A 22,399-nucleotide genomic window follows, 5' to 3' on the forward strand; every position below is an offset into this window, starting at 1 on the left:
CCTTTGTGAAGCGAGACACCATTTTAAACGTAATTTCCTCATTTAACTTCCCCCATTCCTTTTGTGCCAACGATACCCAGATGTTCATTCCATTTCCCTCCTTTAACCCTGACCTTTCCTCCTCCCGAATTTCCAACTGCTTAACGACCGGCCCCCTGTCTGCTATCACAGTCTGATTACATTTTTCATTCTCGTTTTTAAATCCCTCCACTGTCTTGCCCCACCATATTTTGCTTCTCTCATCTCTTACTCCTCTGTCCCAATTTCTACCGTCCCTCTATGTGCCTCCCTCGCCCTGCGCCCAGTCAAGCTTTCGTTTCTTCTTCCTTCTTCACTGGAACCAACTCCTACTGCACATAAAACAATTATCTTTACCATAACCTGCTTCCGTTCCTCCTTTAAAATATAACCCCCGTTTCTTCTCCCTTGCCTATCCTACTGACACTCCCTGCCCCCGCCCTCCAGCTACGACCAGGCCCATCCCAACCCCTACCCATATCACTACCCCTACTCCAACCTCTCCTCAACCATTCCCACATGTTTTCCTTAGTGTCACCAGAACTACAGCACCACTTTTAATAACGCCACTATTTATTTTAACCACTATCATCTCATGTACAATTTTAATTGCCGTAAAGCACCTTGGAATAAGGCTCTGTTATATTACTATGTATAAGATGAGAACGTATAATAAGAGCTGACAGAGGGTGCAAACTTAAGGTCAGTTAGGAAGAGCCTGCAAAACCTTGCAATCATTTCTTGAGTCTAGGTTAATTGTAATAATTAATATAGATTTTATGTTTAAACAGTGCCATTCATGCTAATTGAAACTCAAAACGCTGAAGAATTTGTCATGCATCGCTTTTGCATAAAGGCGTGGGAAAGCACAGACTCGCGGGAAGGTAGCCAGATTCGGCGCTCAACAATTGCAAAAACTCTGCGGTCGTATATTGTGATGGGTTTTTATGCCAACACCATTTATTAGTGTTTTGTGAATATGGGAAGAAACTGGAGTACCCGTGAAAGTGTGCGCATGCGAGGGGGTAACATTATTTCCCTGTAGAGATGGATTACAAATGGAATTGCATACAATTGATGCTCTGCCATACCCTGCAAGATATGAGATTAGTGACTTCGATCACCTTGGATCAGGAGTTTCACGAATTTGGCCGATTAACCAGCCCTCACCTCCAAAATGCTGGTAGACAGTTGTGTGCCACCCATGCCTGGCGTTGCCAGTGCATATGTAATGTGTTTCCAACAAGAAAATAATACAAATTATGCTTCTGTCTATGGTTCTCTTCAGTTAAAATACTGATTTTACCACGGATATCTGAATGTTTAAGGAAGGAAGATGATAACTGAAAACTAGTGTTTCACAACAACTTTGTATGTTCAGTAACTTATTTATAATGTACCTATATCTGATTAAACCATATTATGTTTCGAAGGTAATGGAACAATAAAACATACAGTGAACTATTTGTCTTTTGTCAACGTGACACTCTTTTTACTGATTGGCCGTATCGGGTGGTGGAGGGTTACGACACATTTATAAATAACGCGATCTGAACCCAAAAACGTTGATTATGAATAACATTGGTCGCGAAAGCCTACGTGTTAAACTGACTAACCTCTATGGGGAGGATACTTTTCTTAAAACCAGAAAATTGGAGAAGCTCCACATTAAGCGGATGAAATTGATATCTTCATTGGCGTTCCTCAAAAGGTGCAGAGATTCGAAGGTAATACCAAACGCAGTTAAAATAACACATCACATAAAGTCTTCTAAGGCTAACAAAATACTACACAAAGCTAGAGAATTATTATTAATAGAGAGAATACAACATAACAGGAGTGAATTATCCAACATTTCTGAATCGCTAAAGCATTTACATTTAAATATAAGCAATAGTATGTCCCAGAGGTGTGGACTCGAGTCATGTGACTTGGACTCGAGTCAGACTCGAGTCATGAATTTGATGACTTGCGACTCGACTTGGACTTGCATAACAATGACTTTGTCCCACCTATGAGATGTGGACTCGAGTCATGTGACTTGGACTCGAGTCAGACTCGAGTCATGAATTTGATGACTTGCGACTCGACTTGGACTTGCATAACAATGACTTTGTCCCACCTCTGGTATGTCCATGCATGATTGGAATATAATCGATACTATAACACAACAATCGGCTGATAATGTGTTTAATCTAACAAATGCTAACCAAATTAACACATTTTCTAGACTTTACAATAAACAAATCCCTATTAAAAACGAACAATTTAAAAACAAAAACGTAATGAACTTGACTAACACTGATTTAACCACTGACATGATTTCTGTCCTTTCTAAAGGCCTTAACTTTGCCGTTACCCCACGTACAATTCCAGTGGATGAGATAATTGCTGAGGTAGAATCAGCAGTAAGACTCCTTCCACATAATGAGGCAGAGATGACTAGACACGAGGTTGCCAAAATAATTGAGAATAGTAAAGTACCAAAAGTAAATATCAGCTCGAACGAGGCAAAAGCCTTAAGAGAGCTTCGTCTAAACAAAGATATTCAAATTCTAGCAGATGATAAGGGCCGCACTACAGTAGTGATGTCACGAGCCGATTATGATAATAAAATTAAAGATTTATTAGAGGAAAGTACCTACATTAAAATTAAACGAGATCCAACTAATACTTTGGAACGTAAGACTACTGCAATCATTGCAAATTTATTAATCTGAATTTATTAATCCCAAAAAATGAGCAATTCCTAATTAAGCCAATGGCTTCAAAACCACCTAGACTGTATGGGCTACCAAAGATCCATAAAATCGGCATCCCTTTACGACCCATAGTCAGTACAATTGGCTCTGCCACATATAAATTAGCAAAATATGTAACTAAACAAATACAGCCTTACATCGGTAGGACATCATCATTCATAAGAAATTCAGAACATCTTGTGAATATGATCAAAGATATTAAACTTAACCCTAATGATATTTTGGTGAGTTTTGATGTGATTTCGCTATTCACTAAGGTTCCAATGAGCGAGTCGCTTAAATTACTTGATACACTGGTAAAGAATACAGGTTTACCAAAAGATATACCGAAACTCGCAGACCATTGTTTAAATAACACTTACTTCTTATGGAGAGGCGAATTCTTTAAACAAAGGGAGGGAGCAGCAATGGGCTCTCCTTTATCTCCTGCTATAGCAAATTTGTACATGGAAAACTTTGAAACCAGAGCACTTGCCTCGAGCACATTAAAACCATCCTTTTGGTTTAGATATGTGGATGACACTTTGGTTGTCTGGCCACATGGTAAAGATACACTTAACGAATTTCTAAATCATCTCAATGCACAAAACCCGGACATTCAGTTCACCATGGAAATGGAGGTGAATAACACACTCCCGTTCCTGGATATTTTACTTGGGCATGGCCTAAATGGTAAAATAACACACAGCGTTTACAGAAAGCAAACGCACACTGATGCCTATCTGAATGCAGATTCGCATCATCACCCAGCTCAGAAATCCTCTCTTATCAAGGCGCTCATACATCGGGCTAAAACAGTGTCAGATGGTGAAAGTCTAGTGAGAGAGATTAAACATGTTAAAGAACCACTAAGACAGAATGGCTACAATAATGCTCAAATTAACAGAGCACTAAAAGCCAAATCACGATCGCAAAGCAACACTGCTGAAAGCGATCAGATTATTAAAACAATAAAAATACCATTTATCTCAGGAGTAACTGACAAATTAGCCCGTGTTTTGCAAAAGCAAAACATTACAGTAAGATTTGGTACAGTACACAAAATTCAACAACTAGTAACGTGCACTAAAGACAATTACCTAAATTATCAACAGAAGGTGTATATCGGATTAATTGTGTATGTGGCAGATGCTATATTGGACAGACAGGGCGTAACGTTAGTGTAAGACTAAAAGAACACCAGAGAAATACTAAACTATCACAAACACAACTGTCGGCAGTGGCAGAACATGCATGCCAACAGGGACACTCAATTGATTTTGACAACGTTGAAGTGTTGTGTAAAACTAGTTACTACTGGCAAAGACTAATTAGAGAATCGATTGAAATTGAGAGAAACAGAAATAACTTTAATCGCTCAGACAGCTACAGGCTTAGTGCGGCCTGGAAGCGTATTATTAAATAAGATGCATTAAAATTCCTTATAAGGGAAACAAACACTAACTGATTACTAATGTAGCATAATCACAATAAAACACATTCCAAATGATTACTAATCTACAACTCGCATCGTAACAATAGCCTGATTACTAATCTAGTATATAATTACAATCACTCCCCCCTTGAATCTTTGCACCTGATGAGTTAATGAGTTAATGATGACGTCACCCTGCTGCTGCTCTATATAAGAACGGGAGACACAGCAGAGCCTCACCATTCTGGCGAATTGCCCGATGAGGGGGAAACTGCCCTGGCTTGCCAGGGGAGACACCAGGAGCATCGAGGTGATCCTTCCAGCCCGTCCGGATCTCAAGTGAGACCTAGCCACCAGCCCCGAGGCCTGCGAGGGCCCTGACCGTGTGGCCAGGGATGACCACGCTGCCAAGAAGCGGGGACTGCTGGAGAATGGAGACGGAAATCGCAACAGACAAAGAGGGGAAACGGCGAGAGTCAAGGACCACGAGGGCCACCCGAGTTGCTGAAGGAGACCGGGATGACCGAGCCGCCCAGCTTATGCTCGCAGCAGATGAAAAGGAAGCAGGGAGAGCGCCAAGAGAAATGAATGCCACCTGCACTGCTGAGGGAGCCAGGGACGACAGAGTCGGCCAGACGGTGACTGCAGGAGACGAGAAGAAGACGTGGCGAAAGCAGAGGGCCACCGACACCACCTGTGCCGCCGGAGGGGACTGGGGCAACCAGACCGACCCGCTGGCAGCAGGGGGATGCGTGGAGGAGGCACGGAGACGGATGGAGGGGAACGCGGCGGAGGCACGGCAGAAGGAGAGGATGGAGGAACTGGATGGGAGGGTGGGTGCTGATGGAGTGGGTGAGGGAGGCCGAGGAGAAAAAGGTATGGCGTCCGGAAGCAGAGAGGCGGGTGCCCCCGAGCGGAGGGTGGGGAACGAAGCCAGGGAGACGCCAGCAACACTGGGGCAGGGGGAGGCCTGGAGGGAGAACGCGACAGTGGACGCTGGACCGGTGGGAGCTGGGAGGCCCCGGGAACGAGACGGGAAATGGCGAGGCGGGGCAGTGGTGAGTCTGACACCACCTCATGTCAAACGACATAATTGCGTCAGAGTAATGATGAAGGACGAGGTAGCAGAAGAAGTGACCATCGACCGAGCAACCTTTGTACGGTCAATAATGATGGGCTTGCTACAAATAGAACCGACAGACTTGTACTGTTTGATAACTCTGCCGGGAGGGAGGGCGTTTGATGTAAGCTTCAACTCAAGCCCCCTGCTACAAAGATTTATGACCCGCTTCGAGGAAAAGGCGGAGGAGAAGCCATTGATATCAATGAAGCTACAACTGTTATCAGAGCTTGACACGAAGGTGGTGACTATTTTCCTATACAATGAAGCCCTACATGACCACGACATGGAGGTCTGGCTAAGACAGCACTGCTCGGTACTGTCGGGCTGTAAAAAGGTGAGGGACTCAGTGGGGATATGGACAGGGGCAAGACAATGGAGGGTGCGGCTGAAAACAGAGGGAGGGACTTTGAGACACATCCCGAGTGCCCTGAACATAGGAGGCAACCGGGGATATGTTGTGTATGCCGGACAACCTAAACTGTGTAGGAGGTGTGGGGGCAGCAGTCACCTGGCCGCAGTGTGCAAGACAAAAGTCTGCTATAGATGCAAGGCACTGGACCACGAGGTAGAAGAATGCAGTGTTCCGGTACAATGTAACCTCTGTGGTAGCCGAAAACATCTGTACAAAAATTGTCCGGAGTCGTACGCCAACAAGGTTAGGGCGTATAGGGTAGGAGGAGCGAGGGATGAGGAAGGGTGTGGGACCAAACTGGACCCGGATAAGGAACTGGTGAGGGAAGGACGTGGGGAGGTGGCTGAGCAGCAGCCACCAGCAACGGACAAAGGGGGAGAAGGGGAGAGGCATGCAAAAAGAGCAGAATCGACATCGCGCGAGCAGGAAGAGGGGCTGGCGGGGGAGGGGAGCGACGGCATGGGCAGCATCTCCGAGACGACCGTGGAAGACTGGGCGGAGGCGGTGGAGGAGGATGAAGGAAAAGGGGAACGACAGCAGGAGGAAGGCGGTAGCGAGACATGGGAGGGACCAATCGGAAGGAAAAGGAGGATACGGAGAGCCCCAAAAAGAGGCGCCCCTTCAGGCAGCACTGAATCCTCGGACTCCTCGCCGGACACAGAGGCCTCGAGGGAGGGGATGGAGGAAAGGGTGGAGAGCCGGCGCAGGGGGAAACCCTTGAGAACAAGGGGCAAAATGAAATTGCGGGAACTGGCGAATGAAGACGGTTACAGAGGGCGAGCGGAGAAGGCCGCTTCGGACTGAGACACATCCCAACATGGAACTTTCCGTGGCGTCCGTAAATGTGAGGTGCTTGAAGGGAAAGGGGAGGAGAGGAGCAATAATACAACTGCTACAGGCTACCAAGTGGGAGGTGGTCTTCCTCCAGGAATGCCACCTACCATACACCCTGGGCCAGGAGGAGCTGTTGGAGAGCTGGGATGGCTACTACTTTTGGTCCGGGAGTAATGAAAATCGATGCACGGGGGTGGTTACCCTCCTAGGCAGGAGGGGTATACAGATAGTCGGGTCCCAAGAGGTGATCCCGGGCTGTCTCCATTATGTGGACGTGTCTTATGGAGAGGCAGACCTGAGACTAATAAATGTGTACGCCCCCACGACGTGCACAGAAAGAGTGGACCTATGGAATAATGTAGCGACCCTACTCGTGACGAGACGGCAAGTCATAATGGGGGGTGATTTTAACTGCCCGTTGTGCCTGGCAGACCTATTATCGGTGGCTGGGAGGAGGAGGCTCGACCCTTCCTCTAGGAAGTTGAAGGAGCTGATAGAGGATTTTAAAATGACTGACACCTTCAGAAAGGTACACCCGGTGAAACCGGGATACACGTGGTCGGATAAGGGCGGTAGAACGCAATCACGAATAGATTTCATCTTTGTGTCTGCCAATGTGAAGGTGGATGGAGCAGACCTGGAACCCTTCCCCTTGTCAGATCACAATTTGGTGAAGGCAAAGCTCGGTATTCCAGGTGGCCTGAAGATGGGGAAGGGAACCTGGAAAATGAATGTAAGCCTGTTGGAAGACAGAAGGGTCGTGGAAGACTTTGTAAGGAAGTACGAAGACTGGACGACCCTGCAGGAATGCTTTGCCACGAGGGTGGAGTGGTGGAGCATGGTGAAGGGCCGGATAAAGGCCCTCTTCCAGACACATAGTAGAAGGAGGAGTGTAAACAGGGAACTGCAGCTGTGGAACGCTAGAATCGAGAAGAAGCACAAGTTACTTGAGCTGGGATTCCCGGTGGGTGAGGATATACGGAGACTGAAGGGAAGGTTATCCTCGGTATTGGAGAAAAGAGTCAAACAAATGGCATACAGGGCAAGGGTCAGGGCAACGGAACAGGGAGAGAAATGTACGAGTTTCTTCTTTAAGAAATGCAAGGCAGGAGACAACACACTTAGGGAATTGGTGAGTCCGGTCAGAGGCAGGCAGGCAACGACAGAGGGTATGATAGAGATAGCGGAGGAGTACTATGGGGAGTTGTATGGGAGGAAGGGAACGGATAAGGGAATAAGGGAGGCACTACTAGGGGAGCTAAGACATGAGGTTAAGAACCCAGAGGTACTGGGAGGGAGGATCCAGATGGAGGAAGTGGAGGAGGCAGTGAGGAGGCAGAATAAGAATAGGACGCCAGGACTGGATGGAATTCCAGCAGAATTCTATATTACATTCTGGGATTTAATGAAAGGGGACATGCTGCAGATGTATAGGGAAATGCTGGAGGGCGGACTGGTGCCAGAAGAAATGTGTGAGGGGCTCATCACACTGATGTATAAGAAGGGGGACCGGAGAGAGTTGGGAAACTGGCGTCCAGTTACGCTCCTGAACTCGGACTACAAGATTATGGCAAAAATAGCTGCGACGCGCCTGGGGAAGGTGGTGGAGGGAGATGTCGAACCCGACCAGGCGTGTGCGGTGCCAGGAAGAAGGATTTCGGACTCCCTGATTTTATTAAGGGAGGCAATAGAGGTAGAAGGAGAGAGGGGATGCCCCCTAGGGCTTCTTAGCCTGGATCTTGAGAAGGCTTTCGACCGCCTCTCGCACGAGTATATGTTCGCAGTGTTGGAAAAAATAGGAGTGAGGGGACCCTTGGTCGATTGGGTGAGGCGTCTTTACCAAGGGCTCAAGACCAGACTACTGATAAATAGGGAGCTCTCGGGGACAATTCCAGTAGAGTCAGGGGTGAGACAGGGGTGCCCGATGTCCGCGGTTCTATTTGTAATGTGTATGGAACCCCTTGCACAGGCAATGAGAAACAATGAGGAGATTAAGGGAGTGACCATCCCCGGGAATAAGGAACAGGGGAAGGTGGCGCTATATATGGATGACGTAGTCGTGCTCTGTAGGGACGTGGCATCAGTGTGGGGGGCCATGAAGGAGACAAACCGCTTCGGCCTGGCCTCCGGCTTGAAGGTGAATGCGAGGAAGAGCGAATTGATGGCCTTCGGGGACCCGAGACTATTTGAGGGCCGGCCGCCTGAGTTGGGGATAAAGATGGAGGAAGTCAAGGTCTTGGGAGTGTCCTTTTGCCGAGAGAGGTCGGCGGAATGAAACTGGGACGGGAGGATAAAGCAGGTAAAGGGACAGTTAGGCAAGTGGGCCGGGAGACGGCTCACGATGGAAGGGAGGATTCTGGTAGTGAGGGTGGTGGTTTTACCAACACTCAACTACCTCGCATATGTGTACCCGCCAGGTAGGAGGGAGGCAAGAATCCTGGAATCGCTGTTGTTTCAATTCATTTGGGGAGGCGGGATGGATAGAGTGAAGAGGGTGGTGATGTGTAAACGCGTCGAGAACGGGGGGAAGGGTGCCCCAAATATTGCACGTGTGCTGTCCTCAATTTTCGTGTGCAACACTTTGAGGTTATTCTTTTCCGAAGAGCCCCGGGAGAAGGCCGCTTGTTATTTAAGGTATCACCTGATGTGGCTCCTGAGGGGGCTTGGGATGACCCAATTACCGGCGGGCACGCCCTTGGCCTGGCCACAAGGATGGCTGAATGCGGCGGTGGGTGATTACATAAAAGAGTACAATTTGAGTCAGAGAGGGGGACCGTGGAACTCCAAGGAGGTATTGGCCAAAGTAAACGAAGGGGAGGCCTGCGAGGGGGTGATGGGCGCAAAGAGGACTATGTACCGTCAAGTGTGGAGGAACACTTCATCAACGGCGCTCACAAAAGAACAGAGAGATCTGTTCTGGTTGGCGGTGTGGGATAGATTGGAGACGAGGGACTTCATGTTTTCTCGCCGAATGGCACGTTCGCCCAAATGCCCGAGGGGCTGCAACACAGATGAGGACGCGGTGCACGTCATGGTGAAGTGTCCCTTCGCACAGGAGGTGTGGAGACTGAGCAGTCCGCTGTTGTCCTGGTTTTACCCGTCGCAGGTGATAAGTCGGGACATTATGTGGGGATTCTTAAGGGAGGTGCGGGGAGATGACAGAGATCGAACGTGGGCCATAATAGGCGCGACAAAGGAGGCCTTGTGGGGAGCTCGCAGAAAAGAGTTGGATGGGTCCCCTATATCACCGTTGGAGGTGTGCTACTGGGCGAGGAGGTTGCTAGAAAGGGTGATGGAAGTAGACCGGGTTAGGCTGGGATACAAGGCCGCAGGTGTGAAGTGGAAGTGGCCCCTACCCGGGGTGGGGTAGCGAGGGGACCGGCGGGTATAGGGAAGGGATAGTGAAGGATGGCCATGCACATTTTAGCCGGCCTGCTAAGTCGTGTGGGCGAGGAATGTGCGTGTTCGATTGGGGGAAGGCGATGTGATGGAGCAGCGCATGGGTGAATGGTGGTGATGAATGTGAATAAGGGGAACGGGGCGGTGTGCGTTATGGCAGCGAGCTTTTTTTGTTGCATTGTATGTGGGTGGAGCCCGTGGATGTGACGGAGACTCGAAGAGGCCAACGGGGGCGCCCGGGAAGGAGTGGTTTTCAGTACTCTCTTTGGTTTTTCTTGTACCCGCTGAGAAGTTAATAAAAACCTTTAAATCGCAATTACCAGCGAAACGTCGTACTCAAATTGTAAATGTTGTGGCTTCAACACACCGGTGGGCTAAAGCAGTGAACTATTTGTCTTTTGTCAACGTGACACTTTTTTACTGATTGGCCGTGTCGGGTGGTGGAGGGTTACGACACATTTATAAATAATGCGATCTAAACCCAAAAACGTTGATTACATCTATATTAACTGAAAGGTCACCCCTCAGTAAATTAATTATGCAAATATACAATTTTGGACAGCTTACTGAGAGAAGTGGAAGATAATTTTGGCAAATAAGTAGCCAAAGTATCATTGAGCATATAAGATTTGCACTCACAGTTGTAGGTATGGCACCCATGTGGCCAGTGTCCTAAGGATATTATCATTCAAGTTAGCGACCCTGCCAGAGTGCATGCGGATAATGGCCTATGCGTGAGGCAGCTCAGGAGAGTCTGGTATATTACTAAAGAGGAAGAATGAGGATAGTAGGTAGCAGCATGCTCATATACCAGTAGAAGGTGAGAGCTGAACTCCATAATTTTTGCATAATTAATAGTGATTGCATAATCGGATAGGGAGAAATCACATTTCAAGAGAACAAAGTACCTAAAATGGAATATTCGTCACCAGGCATAATCTATCCCAATAAAAGCCTCCCCATGCTATCAACAACCCTCATGATCCCACGAATCCACAGTTAAGCTCCTGCACATGAGCTTGTCCTATCACTCCATCATCATTGAGATCTCCTCTCGGGCTTGACTGATAATATTATTACACCCCTGCCAGTGATGTGCCCTGTAAGCTGACTTTAATTAATAGTCAATATTATATTATTTGGTTCTTTCGGTAAAGTCACGTAGATAGAAAAATAATACAAATATAAAAACGAAAGCCATGACGTTTCGATCGCAACACAAGCGGTCGTCATCAGGATATTTTTTTTCTATCTACGTGACTTAACCGAAAGAATATGAATTCCTGCAGTCACGAAAGTTTTAAGTCAATATTACGCATATAACTGGCGTTTGTTCTTTTATCCACAAATTCCCCTTCCTGTCTCTCAATGTTTTTCTTAGCATGTACCTCTCCGTGCTTATGTATGTTTTTGCTTTTGATACAATGTATTTTACTTGTCACCACCATTCCAGATTGCCTTCACCACTCCCACATTAACCATTGTTCAGCGAGCATCATTGACCCGTAATGGGAATTAGGCAGCTTGTTTTCAGCGAGAACTTCGAACAGCAATGGCCGTCAGATCCCACCAAAATTATCAGGGTTTTTTTCGTGCGCACAATGATGCATGTCCCTCCAGGGACCCCATGGTCTGTTGCTATCGCTTGTACTGTCTGTGAAGGCAGCGTTGCTGCACCCTTAGTAGGGCTACTAGGGTTCTAGGGCTAAGGTCGGTGAATTCAGGGCTGGTGCCATATTTTCAGCTCTGCACAAAACATTGCTTTGAGTTTTGCAATGCTGCAAATATACAGCCAGAGCGAGTGATCACATCAATGGGATGTGCATTCGGTACTAAGCTTTAGCAAAGCATTTGATTTGCACGTTTGGCTATGTACGGTGCAAAATAAGTTCAACATACATACATTGTTACTTCAGCAGATGATGGATATGAATACAGTGTCCAGCAAATGTAGACGGGACATAATTTTGGTGCAATATATTGGAAGAGATGTTTACCGTGTTCATTATATAGGGAAGGTGTGGTTCATACCCATGTCTATCATCAGTGGCAATTGATTTCTTATCTGGTCATGGGTCCCATTCATGCTGAAGTATGATCAAGCCACTCACATTACCAACACTGTGTGGTGAGGCCTACGTATTGCAGGCCTTCATACACCAGTGCGTATATATATATAGATGGAATTAAAGTAACATAATTAGGTAAAAGTGGATGGTGTGAGATGTGTGAGAAGATAATGTGTTATTGTTATACTTGACTAGCCTTTAATCACAGCAAGATTGGATTATGTTTTCCTAAAAATGTCTTTGAGATGCAAATATGTGGGAAAACATGAACCACTTCAGATATGCTGATGGCAGTCATAACATCCAATGGGAATGAACTAAAGGAAATTCTGGAATAACATAATTAAGAAGACTGCAAATACTAAAATCATGTTTAAAAGTCATGTTCAACAAGTTTTATAAGCAATCAGTGACATGTTGGTGGGACGTAAATGAAAAGCACAGCAGAATAGTTATACCTGGAGCCATTATAGAAGGTCGACCAAGATTAAAATTATTAAATGATTCTGAAATAAAAGGGCAGACGAGAGTGGTTTTGGGCGCCTCTGGAAAATTTACTAAGGAGAAAACCACGTCCCTAAAGAGGAACAATAATTAGTACATAGGGATAAGAAACATAGAAACTGACAAAAAGGATTTTATGAAGCTCAACAGTGCTCAATGTAACCTTGAAAAATTCACACTTTGGTTCTACTGAGTTACAAAAGGAACACATGGATTAGAGATAATATGCAAGTGACATACATTATACAACTCTTGCCGGGATGGTGGCTAGTGGACAAGAATAACTACTGAGTGGCAGCCAAAGGAGGGAAATAGGCCAAGGGGATATCCACCTTGGAGAAGATGGAGCAGTGAGATGGGTTTGTGTGCAGCTGTTGGGTGGATTGTTGCATCACGGGAAAGTGACAGATGGTGACGATCATGATTAATCATGACTTATGATGATAGTGCTAGATGTGAATAACGATCTGATTTCGTACTTGGATTATGACGCAGGGTCCTATGACCACCACATCCATTCAGGCAGGTAACTGTATCTTAGTTTTACTGTGGTAATGTACTGTTTGAAAAATGTTAGCATTGGCAATAGTCACATAAACTTTGCAACTAGGACAAAAATAGAAATCAAAACTTTGCAGAAGCAAACAAACTAAATATGAATTGGTATGCGAACAATATGCATCAATGGTATCATATCCAGTTATACATAAACTATTGCTCTATTATTATAATTGTTTGCAATCTCCATGCTGAATAGAATACTCACTCCTCATTTTCTATACATTATTCCCAAGAATGACTATTATACATCAGGAATGGCCTTACACGGATTAATTATTGTAATTGCTAAAATATGTTTCACGATATTCATTAACACGGGTAAATTCGTCAATTATTTTTTTAAATATTATTTTTTTCATTTCTAGGCTTAACTGACGATGAGACATTTGTTTAACTTTTTTGTCAATATCTGTGACAGCAAAGATCATATTATCAAAGTCTTGTTTAGCTTTGTTAGAATGCACGATAACATTTTCCAGTTGATCGGCGCACGCATTAAAGGTTGTTTCCATTGATTTGAATTCTTGTGTAAATCTTACCAATATCTTGGATGGCAATTTTCCAAAAACTTTATTACGTAATTTACACTTCATGACTGATAATTTCCCCCGAAATCCTTTTGCGTCTACCGCGAGAGCCCTCACTACTGATGCTCGAACTTCTGCAGATGGTTGTACTCTTTTTCTTGAATTTTCACCATGAACTGCTCCCTCGTGACGTAATTCAGAGACCAACTTTTTTAAATTGTTGATATTGGTTTGGTGATAATTTTGAACATTCTTAAATGATTTCATGAGTGTATCTAACTCAACTTTATAAATATTTATTGTTTCATCTGGTGACTTATTAGCAACAATAACTTGGTTTGTCACGAAGCAGAGACTTTTTTGAGTGATTTCACATTTTTTATGAAGAGCATCACATTTTTTTCTTACATCAGTGTAATCTAAAGAAAGTTTTAGAATATTTTCTTGTAACTGATGCATTTTTTCGTCTGAACTGCCACGTATGACCTTCATAAGTGATTTCATTTTTTCCTCCGACTGGTTTATATTATTTCTCAGAGTTAAACATGCGTTGTTGAAATCAGCGACTGCACTACCGATGTCCATGTTGTTCTGTAAACAAAGACATTGAAACATGAAAATTAATTATATATAATTGGATTCAGTGGTTTAAGATATAAGGGTGCTGCTTTTTCATGTGTTGGCTCTTAATCTAGCTAAACATATGAGTATCGCTGTATCTGCATGGGCTTTCAATGTCATCACGATACGAGACTGACTCTACAATCACTATACAGCAGAGGTGGGACAAAGTCATTGTTATGCAAGTCCAAGTCGAGTCGCAAGTCATCAAATTCATGACTCGAGTCTGACTCGAGTCCAAGTCACATGACTCGAGTCCACACCTCTGCTATACAGTATGCTATTTTAGAGTCAGTAGTTACTACTATAGATTCACTAGATACTACTCACTCTATTGTATGTAGGGTGTGTAGATATATATGCCTACAAAATAAAAATTGCCTGCGAGGGGTAAAAGATTTTTGGAGGGAGGAAGGTCGACAACTTTTATAAACTTGTTACATCAACTATTTACTCCCCACTTTCTAAACTTTTAATTCAGGACTTCTGAAAGGCTCTTATAATTTTGTGACGGGCAAATGGACAGACAAACTACCGTAGAGTCAGTAGTTACTATGGTAAAGTCGGTAGATACTACTATAGAGTTAGTACATACTACTGTAGAGTCAGGAGCTACTACTGCAGTCAGTAGATATTATGGTAGTCAGTAGTTACTACTATAGAGTCAGTACATGCCACTACAGTCAGTAGATACCACTACAGTCAGTATATACTGCTGCAGAGTCGGTAGATATAACTATAGAGTCATTAGATACTGCTATGAGTCACCAGATACTGCTATAGAGTCAGCAGATACTACTATAGTTAGTAGTTACTACTATAGCCAATAGATACTACTACAGAGTCAATAGATGCTACTATAGATTCAGTAAATACTACAATAGTAATTAGATACTACTGTAGAGTCAGTAGATACTACTGTAGAGTCAGGAGCTACTACTACAGTCATAAGATAATACTGAAGAGTCAGTAATTACTACTTTAGAGTCAGCAAATACTACTATAGAGTTAGTAGTTATTACTATACTCAGTAGATACTACTATAGAGTCTAACTCTTTGGTTATTTCGGTAAAGTCACGTATAAAGATAGAATAATAAATTAAATAATAGCATACGACGTTTCGATTGCAACACAAGCAATCGTCATCAGGTATAAATGAAATAGCAACAAAAATCTAACCAGAAAGCTATAGACAGACATATAAGCAGACAGATATCACAAAGATACAGAGAGAGAGAGCAACACATAGGCACACAGAGAGAGATCGTCTCTGTGACGAGGCCTTAAATAGAGAGAGGGGGCGGAGAGAGGGAGGGGGGTTAGAGAAAAACCAGAGTAATTCCTGCAGTCACGAAAGCTACAAATTAAGATTGAACCACTTCTACGGGGAAGTTTAAAGTTTATCTTTTTCTCTCTCTCTGGGTTTTTTGTTTTCTCTCTCTGCCTGTGTATTTAGTGTATTTTTTCTGTCTCCACTCGTTTTTTGTCGTTCTTATGTTCTGCTCTGTCTGTGTGTCTCCGTTCCTCGTGTTTTTTTTTGCGTTTTTTGTCTCTCTTTGGAATTTTCACACTTAAATTCTAACTTAGCAATCTTTGAAATACGTAATCGACCAGGCTATGCGTTAATTGTGTGTTGACCGACTCTCTGTGTTGCATTACATCACATTTCGATATTTTGCTAGGTTATTTAATTCAGTGTGTCTCTCTCCCGTTCTAATTTTCAAGCTTGCGTACTTTACCACACGTCGTCCTACCCATTGACATGCTATTTTTTTCTCTAACCTCCCTCCCTCTCTCCGCCCCGCCTCCTCTCTCTATTTAAGGCCTCGTCACAGAGATGTTCTCTCTGTGTGCCTATGTGTTGCTCTCTCTCTATGTATCTTGGTGATATATGTCTGCTTATATGTCTGTCTATAGTTTTCTGGTTAGATTTTTGTTGCTATTTCATTTATACCTGATGATGATTGCTTGTGTTGCAATCGAAACGTCGTATGGTATTATTTAATTTATTATTTTATGTTTATACGTGACTTTACCGAAAGAACCAAAGAGTAATTCCTGCAGTCACGAAAGCTCCAAATTAAGATACTATAGAGTCAATATATACTATTATAGTCAGTGGATAATACTACTATAGTCAGTAGATACTACTGTAGAGTCAGTGTATACTACTATAGAGTCAGTAGATACTACTGTAGAATCAATAGATACGACTGTAGAGTCAGTAGATACTACTGCAGAGTCAGTGTATACTACTACAGTCAGTATATATGGCTGTAGAGTCGGTAGATATGACTATAGAGTCAGTAGATACTGCTATATGCCTACAAAATAAAAATTGGCTGGAGTGGGGGTAAAAATATTTTTTAAGAGAAGACAAGTTTTGAAATATATTTTTCCCCCGGGCAAAGCTGGGTACTTCCTGCTAGTATACAGAGTAATGTTTTTAAAATGTAATACAGATCTGAATACATTATTTATGACAGTAGTTTTATGATTTTGTCTCTAAAGATTGCCGTTTGTCAATTGAAAATTATTAACTTCATTATACAGCTCTTCTTTTCACATAGCATGGTATAATATCGTCTATTAATTTTCATGTGTTCCCTGATTTACAATCTAATTCATAATTGTTTTTCAGACTTCTGTGGAGTGAGTCTTTTGTTTGGCATTGTCATACAATTTCAGAGCTCTCGTTTCTTTATCAGCCGTTTGTAGTTCTCTGTTTGCTTTTGCTTTGCCTCTAGTTGATTGCACTCTCCGTTACAATGCTTGTTTTCTTCATATTTAAAGTGATGAAATCATGAAGACAATTAATATGTTGTGAATCAACTTCCAGTGACGTCATGCCACAGTGAGCTGCTCTTTCGAGTGACCTCACCAACCACTTCATGTCAGTGTCAATGCAAGGCACACAACACGGGTCACTGCGGATAGCCTCACTTTATGGCTATCTCCAGAGCACACAGAGATTCCCCCCTTCGGGGGGCTGGTGTTCCCTCCCCAACTGTGGCAGTCAGAGTGATAGCTTTGGGGGCAGGGTGTTTCTTTGATTGGGGAGAAGCGAGGGACTCGCGGGGGTGGCTTTGTGTGAAAGTGGTTGCAGGTGTGTGGGATTGGATTGGCTCGTGGGGACGGGGGTTTGGACTCGTGGGCACGCCGTGCTAATCAAATGTGGGAAGGGCCCAAGGGTGTGATTCAATAAAAGGCTCCGCTGCGGGAAACCAAGGGGGAGGGGGTGGGGGGATTTCATTCCGCTCTGCAGCTTGTTTGAGGCGACTGCTGTGCAGGAGTGTGCCTCGCCGAGCCTCATTATCGTGATTGTGTCATCGTGCCTGCCTGACTGCGTTGCTGCCTGCGCACCGGCAAAGGACCCTGGCTGCCAGGCCATTGGTCGCCTTGCGAATCCCGAGTAGGTGATGGAGACCTGCCGAGCTGCTGTGGAGGACCAGGACGACCAGGCCCAGTTGACACCTGCGGGGGTAGGAACCGACGCGACTCGGCCGTCTGGAGGGCGGGAGTCCGGGAAGGAGGACGATGCGGCGCTGCCGTCGACCTCGACTGGGAGGAGGCAGGTGGCAGGGGATGCCTGGAGGCAGTGGCCATGGAGAGCGGAGCTCCCGGCACGGAGGGAGGCGACTCCCGATGAGCTGGTCGAGAATGCTGTGGTGGCTGGCGGCGCTGCTGGCCAGCGGGCATGGGGCAACCAGAACACGTCTGCCAAGGTAGATGTGGGACTAATGGGGGCGGAGCGGCACCAGAAACGTACGGGGCGTTGGCGTGGTGGACCGAGGGTGAGTTTAATGCCGGCCCAGACTGAGCGACATAACTGTTCGGATGGCCTTTAAAGACAACGTACTGGACGACGTAACCATGGACCGCTCAATCTTTGTGCGGACCGTAATTGTGGGCATGCTGCAGGTCGAGCCTATGGACCTTTTTTGTTGAATAGCTCTGCCGGCATGGTGGACAAGTACATCGCGGAATACGCGCCGACTGGAGAGGGAGTCGTGGCACCCAAGGAAGTCCTTGCCGAGGTTGGCAAGAGGGAAACCTGTGCGGACATACCAGGCGTGCGGAGTGCCCTCCACCACCAAATATGGAAGAACGTAACGTCGGGGGCCCTAACTAAGATGCAAAGGGACATGTCATGGTTAGTGGCCTGGGACAGGTTGCCATGCAGGGCATTCGTGCATTCTCACCATATGACCTGCTCCCCTAAGTACCCGAGGGGCTGTAATTTGGACGAGTACACGAGCCATCTTTTTGTGCGACGTCCCTTTGCACTGGAGGTGTGGGAGGTGTACCGGCCTTTGCTAGCCCGTTTCCATCTGGTCGAGGTCATGACGCCAAATATCATTTGGACTCTTTCGGTAGAAAGCGGGAAGGGCCTGGGCCCAGACATGGGCCGTTGTGGGGGCGATAAAGGAAGCCTTGTGGAAGGCGAGGGATCAGATGCTCCAGGGTACCTACATGACGCCGACCGAGGTCGACCACCTAATCTGTAAGCTGATCGGTCGGGTGGTAGAGGTAGATGGGGCAAGACTGGGCTGTGATGTAGCAAGATGGAAATGGCAGTGGCCTCCGCACCCATGTGGCATGGGTTAGCACAAGCAGCACTGGGGAAAGTCCCCTCCCGCAGCACAGTGTATTGCGGATTTGAGGCTTGTTCTGGTGGCTGTGGACCTCTTGCTTTTGAATGTAGTGGATGGACCGACAATGTTTTCTTCTTTTCTCTTCTTTCCTTTTCTTTTTATCTGATCGGTATGCTCTGTGCAGCAAAGTGTTGTAAGTGACCCTGTGTTTCTTCTCGTGGCAATGTCCCAGCACAGCAGCCGAGGCGGCTGCTGTGCTGGTGTCATCGTTGAAGCTGCAGACATCTATTGCAGACGCTTTCCCTTCTTACTAAAGATCTCCGTGGAGAGGCAGGTACACTGGCTGTCGGGCCATATGTTGCCTTGCCAACCTAGAGTGGTTACGGAGACCTGCCGAGCTGTCGAGACGAGTCGGCATGACCAAGCCACGTCGACTGCTGCTGAGGTGGAAGCTGGCGGAGGCCCGTGAAAGAGAGTGCTGCAGCTCGGGCATCGGTCTTGACTGGGAGGCGGGAGGCTGCGGGGGGATGCCTAGAGGCAGCTGCCAGGAAGGGTGGATGTGCTGGTGCAGAGGGAGGTGGCTTCTGCTAGGCTTGACAGGAGTACTACGGAAGTTGAGGACTCTGCTGGCCAGCAGGCACAAGACGATCAGGACAAGACTACAAAGGTGAATGTAGAACCTGTGTGGGCGGAACAGCGCCAGGAACGTGCGGGGCGTTGGCGCGGTGGGCCGGGAGCACGCTTCGCACAGGACCGTGCTAGGCGACAACTGCGTCCGGGTTGCCTTTTTAAGGAAGACGTGCCGGAAGAAGTGGCTGGACCGCTCGATTTTTGTGTGAACAGTGGTTATATGAATGCTGCAAGTTGAGCCCATGGACCTATTTTGTTTGATAGCTTTGCCGGGCGACAGGGCTTTCAATGTCAGCTTTAGGACCAGCAATTTACTGCAACGCTTTCTGACACTGTTTGAGGAGAGGGCAGGCGAGAGGCCTCTGTTACTGCTCAAGCTGCATTTGCTGTCAGAATTTGACACGAAAATGGTGACTGTCTTTCTGTGCAATAAATCGCTACCTGATCATGATGTGGAGGTGTGGCTGCAACAGCACTGCCATCTGTTGTCAAACTGCAAACGTGTACAGGACTCTCTGGTCATTGGGACTGGTGCTAGACAGTGGCGGGTGAGGTTAAGAGCTGCTGATGGTGCCCTGCAACACATCCCGAGCACCCTCAACATTGGTGGTTGTAGGGGCTATGTTGTCTATTAAGGCCAACCCAAGCTCTGCAGGAGGTGCGGTGGACGAGGTCATCTGGCAGCGGCATGTGAAGCACGAGTGCTACCGCAAATTGCTGGACCATGCAGTGGATGAGTGCCGAATCCCAGCACAATTCAACCTCTGTAGAAGCAAGAACCATTTATACCGGTATTGCCCTGAATCGTATGCAAATATGGTCCGGGCACATGAAAACCAGGCTACTGATGGAGGGAGCAGAGATGGCTGAGACTTTGTTGGAGCACACACTATGTAATCGGGCAACTGCTGATGTTGATGGAGAGACGGTCGACCAGAGAACGCTACTATTGGACGAGAGGGAGGAGCTGGAAACGCCGTCTTGTGGATGGGGAAGCATCTATGAGTCAACAGGAAGACGGCTCCAAGGCCAATGGGATGGAGGAGGCGGTCCCTGAGCCAGTTGTGGTTGACTGGGCAGAGGAGGTTGAGGCGACGGAGGGCGATGGAGTGCAACAGAAGAAAGTTGACAAGAGGGAGTCATTTGAGAGGATGGGTTAGAGCAGGGGTGTCCAAACTTTTTGCAAAGAGGGCCAAATTTGATAAAGTGAAGATGCCCGGGGGCCAATAGTTCCTTCCGACATTTTTACCACAAGTTACATGAAAACACACTGTTATAAAACAATTATCATTGTCACAATTACCTTTTTATTTTTCAAATGACAATGCAACCAAATATAAGCCGCTCAGGCAGACGTGAACAACTCTAAATACACAATTCTGCTTTTCATTCAGTCAGATAACATTGAACAAACTGTATAGAATACCTTAAATTTCCATGAGTTAAATATATTTGCCTCATGAACATTTTAAACAGGAGTTATAAGTAATGCAAAGTGGTCTGTTATCATTAAACTTTAAAACAAGTGAATTTTGTCTTTTACAAGATCTTTTAGAAAGCAGGAGTTTGTGTAACATCTACAGGTACATAACATCAACAGTTATAACCAAATCTTATTCAAAAGTTTAATAAAAACAAGTGCCATAAGTCCAAGTGCATTAGTGTGCTTTAGGCTTTTCACTGTTAATAGTGACAGATGTTACCGTTCAAAACACTCAATTTCAAATTGATCAAGGAACAGATAACTTGCTGACACTAATGAGAAGGGTGATACTGAGATCTAGATTTCAGTAAAGAGACCAGGTCTGGCTTGAGGGCAGTGGTTGAGATGCATAAAATGCCACGCAATTTGGAGTCACTCATCCTTGACCTAAATCGGTTCTCATTTAAATTCATGACTGACAATGTTTGCTCACACAAATATGTAGAGCCGAATAACCACAGAATTTTCTTAGCGAATGACCGCATTTCTGGAAACCTGTTTTTGTCCAGCTGCCGGTAAAAGTCAACAAGAGAACACTGCTGGTGTTTTCCGCGGCACTCATCGTCAAAATGCAGCTCAATGAGCTCCAGATGCAGCTGTTTCGGAGCATCATCAGGGTCCACGGAGAAGGGAGAAGAGAAAAGCAACATGTCCTTTTCAATAACTGCAAAGTCCCGAAAGCGTTTGTTAAATTCCACAGAAAGAGATGCGATAGCTGTTGCATAACTATTCATTTGCGCACCGATGTTGTCCTGTGAGAAACTGTCAATTACCTCTTTCAAAGCTGCGAAGTGTGCGGTGCAGGGCTCTGTTTGGGACAAGTGTCTTTGGAAACGTTGCAGTTTGGTTCCAAAGGCCTTGGTGTGAGCATATAGCTGGCTCACCACTGCATCTTTCCCTTGAAGATTAACATTCAGCGCATTCAGATGCTTCGTTATGTCAACCAAAAAAGCCAGATTTACCAGCCATACAGGATTGGACAGTTCTTGCATTGGTTGTCCCTTCTCACCCAAAAAATGTCCAATTTCCTCTTTGAGAGAGAAAAATCGCTGCAGTGCGGACCCCCGACGTAGCGACCTCACATCGTTGATATATTACGTCACCGTATTCAGTCTGGATGTCACGCAAGAACTGCTGAAACTGTCGGTGGTATAGAGCTTTAGAGCGAATAGAATTGATTGCCTTTGCCACTGGTTTCATAACATCGTCAAATTTGAGATGTTTGGCGCAAGAGAGCCTGCTGGTGAATGATAGTGAAGTTTAATAGCGTTACCTGCTTCTTCGCTGACTTTATTGCAGATCAGTGTGGACAATCCACTTCGCTCACCAGCCATGGCAGGTGCACCATCGGTAATGATCCCAGAAACTTTACTCCATGGTAGTTTAATATCATCAATAGCTTCACAAACAGAAACGAATACATCTGTTCCTCTGGTTTGCCCTTT

At 45.6% G+C, this 22,399-nt stretch overlaps 1 long non-coding RNA gene across 2 annotated transcripts in view; it reads right to left on the bottom strand.

The window, feature by feature from the left end:
• Positions 1-22,399, bottom strand: part of LOC144719017 (uncharacterized) — a 72,306-nt gene that overhangs the window by 7,611 nt on the left and 42,296 nt on the right. The window contains exon 4 of one of the 2 annotated variants that reach the window (XR_013585523.1): positions 1,696-14,214. The exons of the other annotated variant lie outside the window; for it this stretch is intronic. This is a non-coding gene — a long non-coding RNA (uncharacterized LOC144719017). Of the gene's footprint in view, positions 1-1,695; positions 14,215-22,399 lie in introns of those variants that run through there. 2 annotated transcript variants of the gene reach the window in all.

The sequence above is a fragment of the Lampetra planeri genome, chromosome 5 (assembly GCF_965212315.1).
Source record: "Lampetra planeri chromosome 5, kcLamPlan1.2.h2, whole genome shotgun sequence".
Taxonomy (NCBI): domain Eukaryota; kingdom Metazoa; phylum Chordata; class Hyperoartia; order Petromyzontiformes; family Petromyzontidae; genus Lampetra; species Lampetra planeri.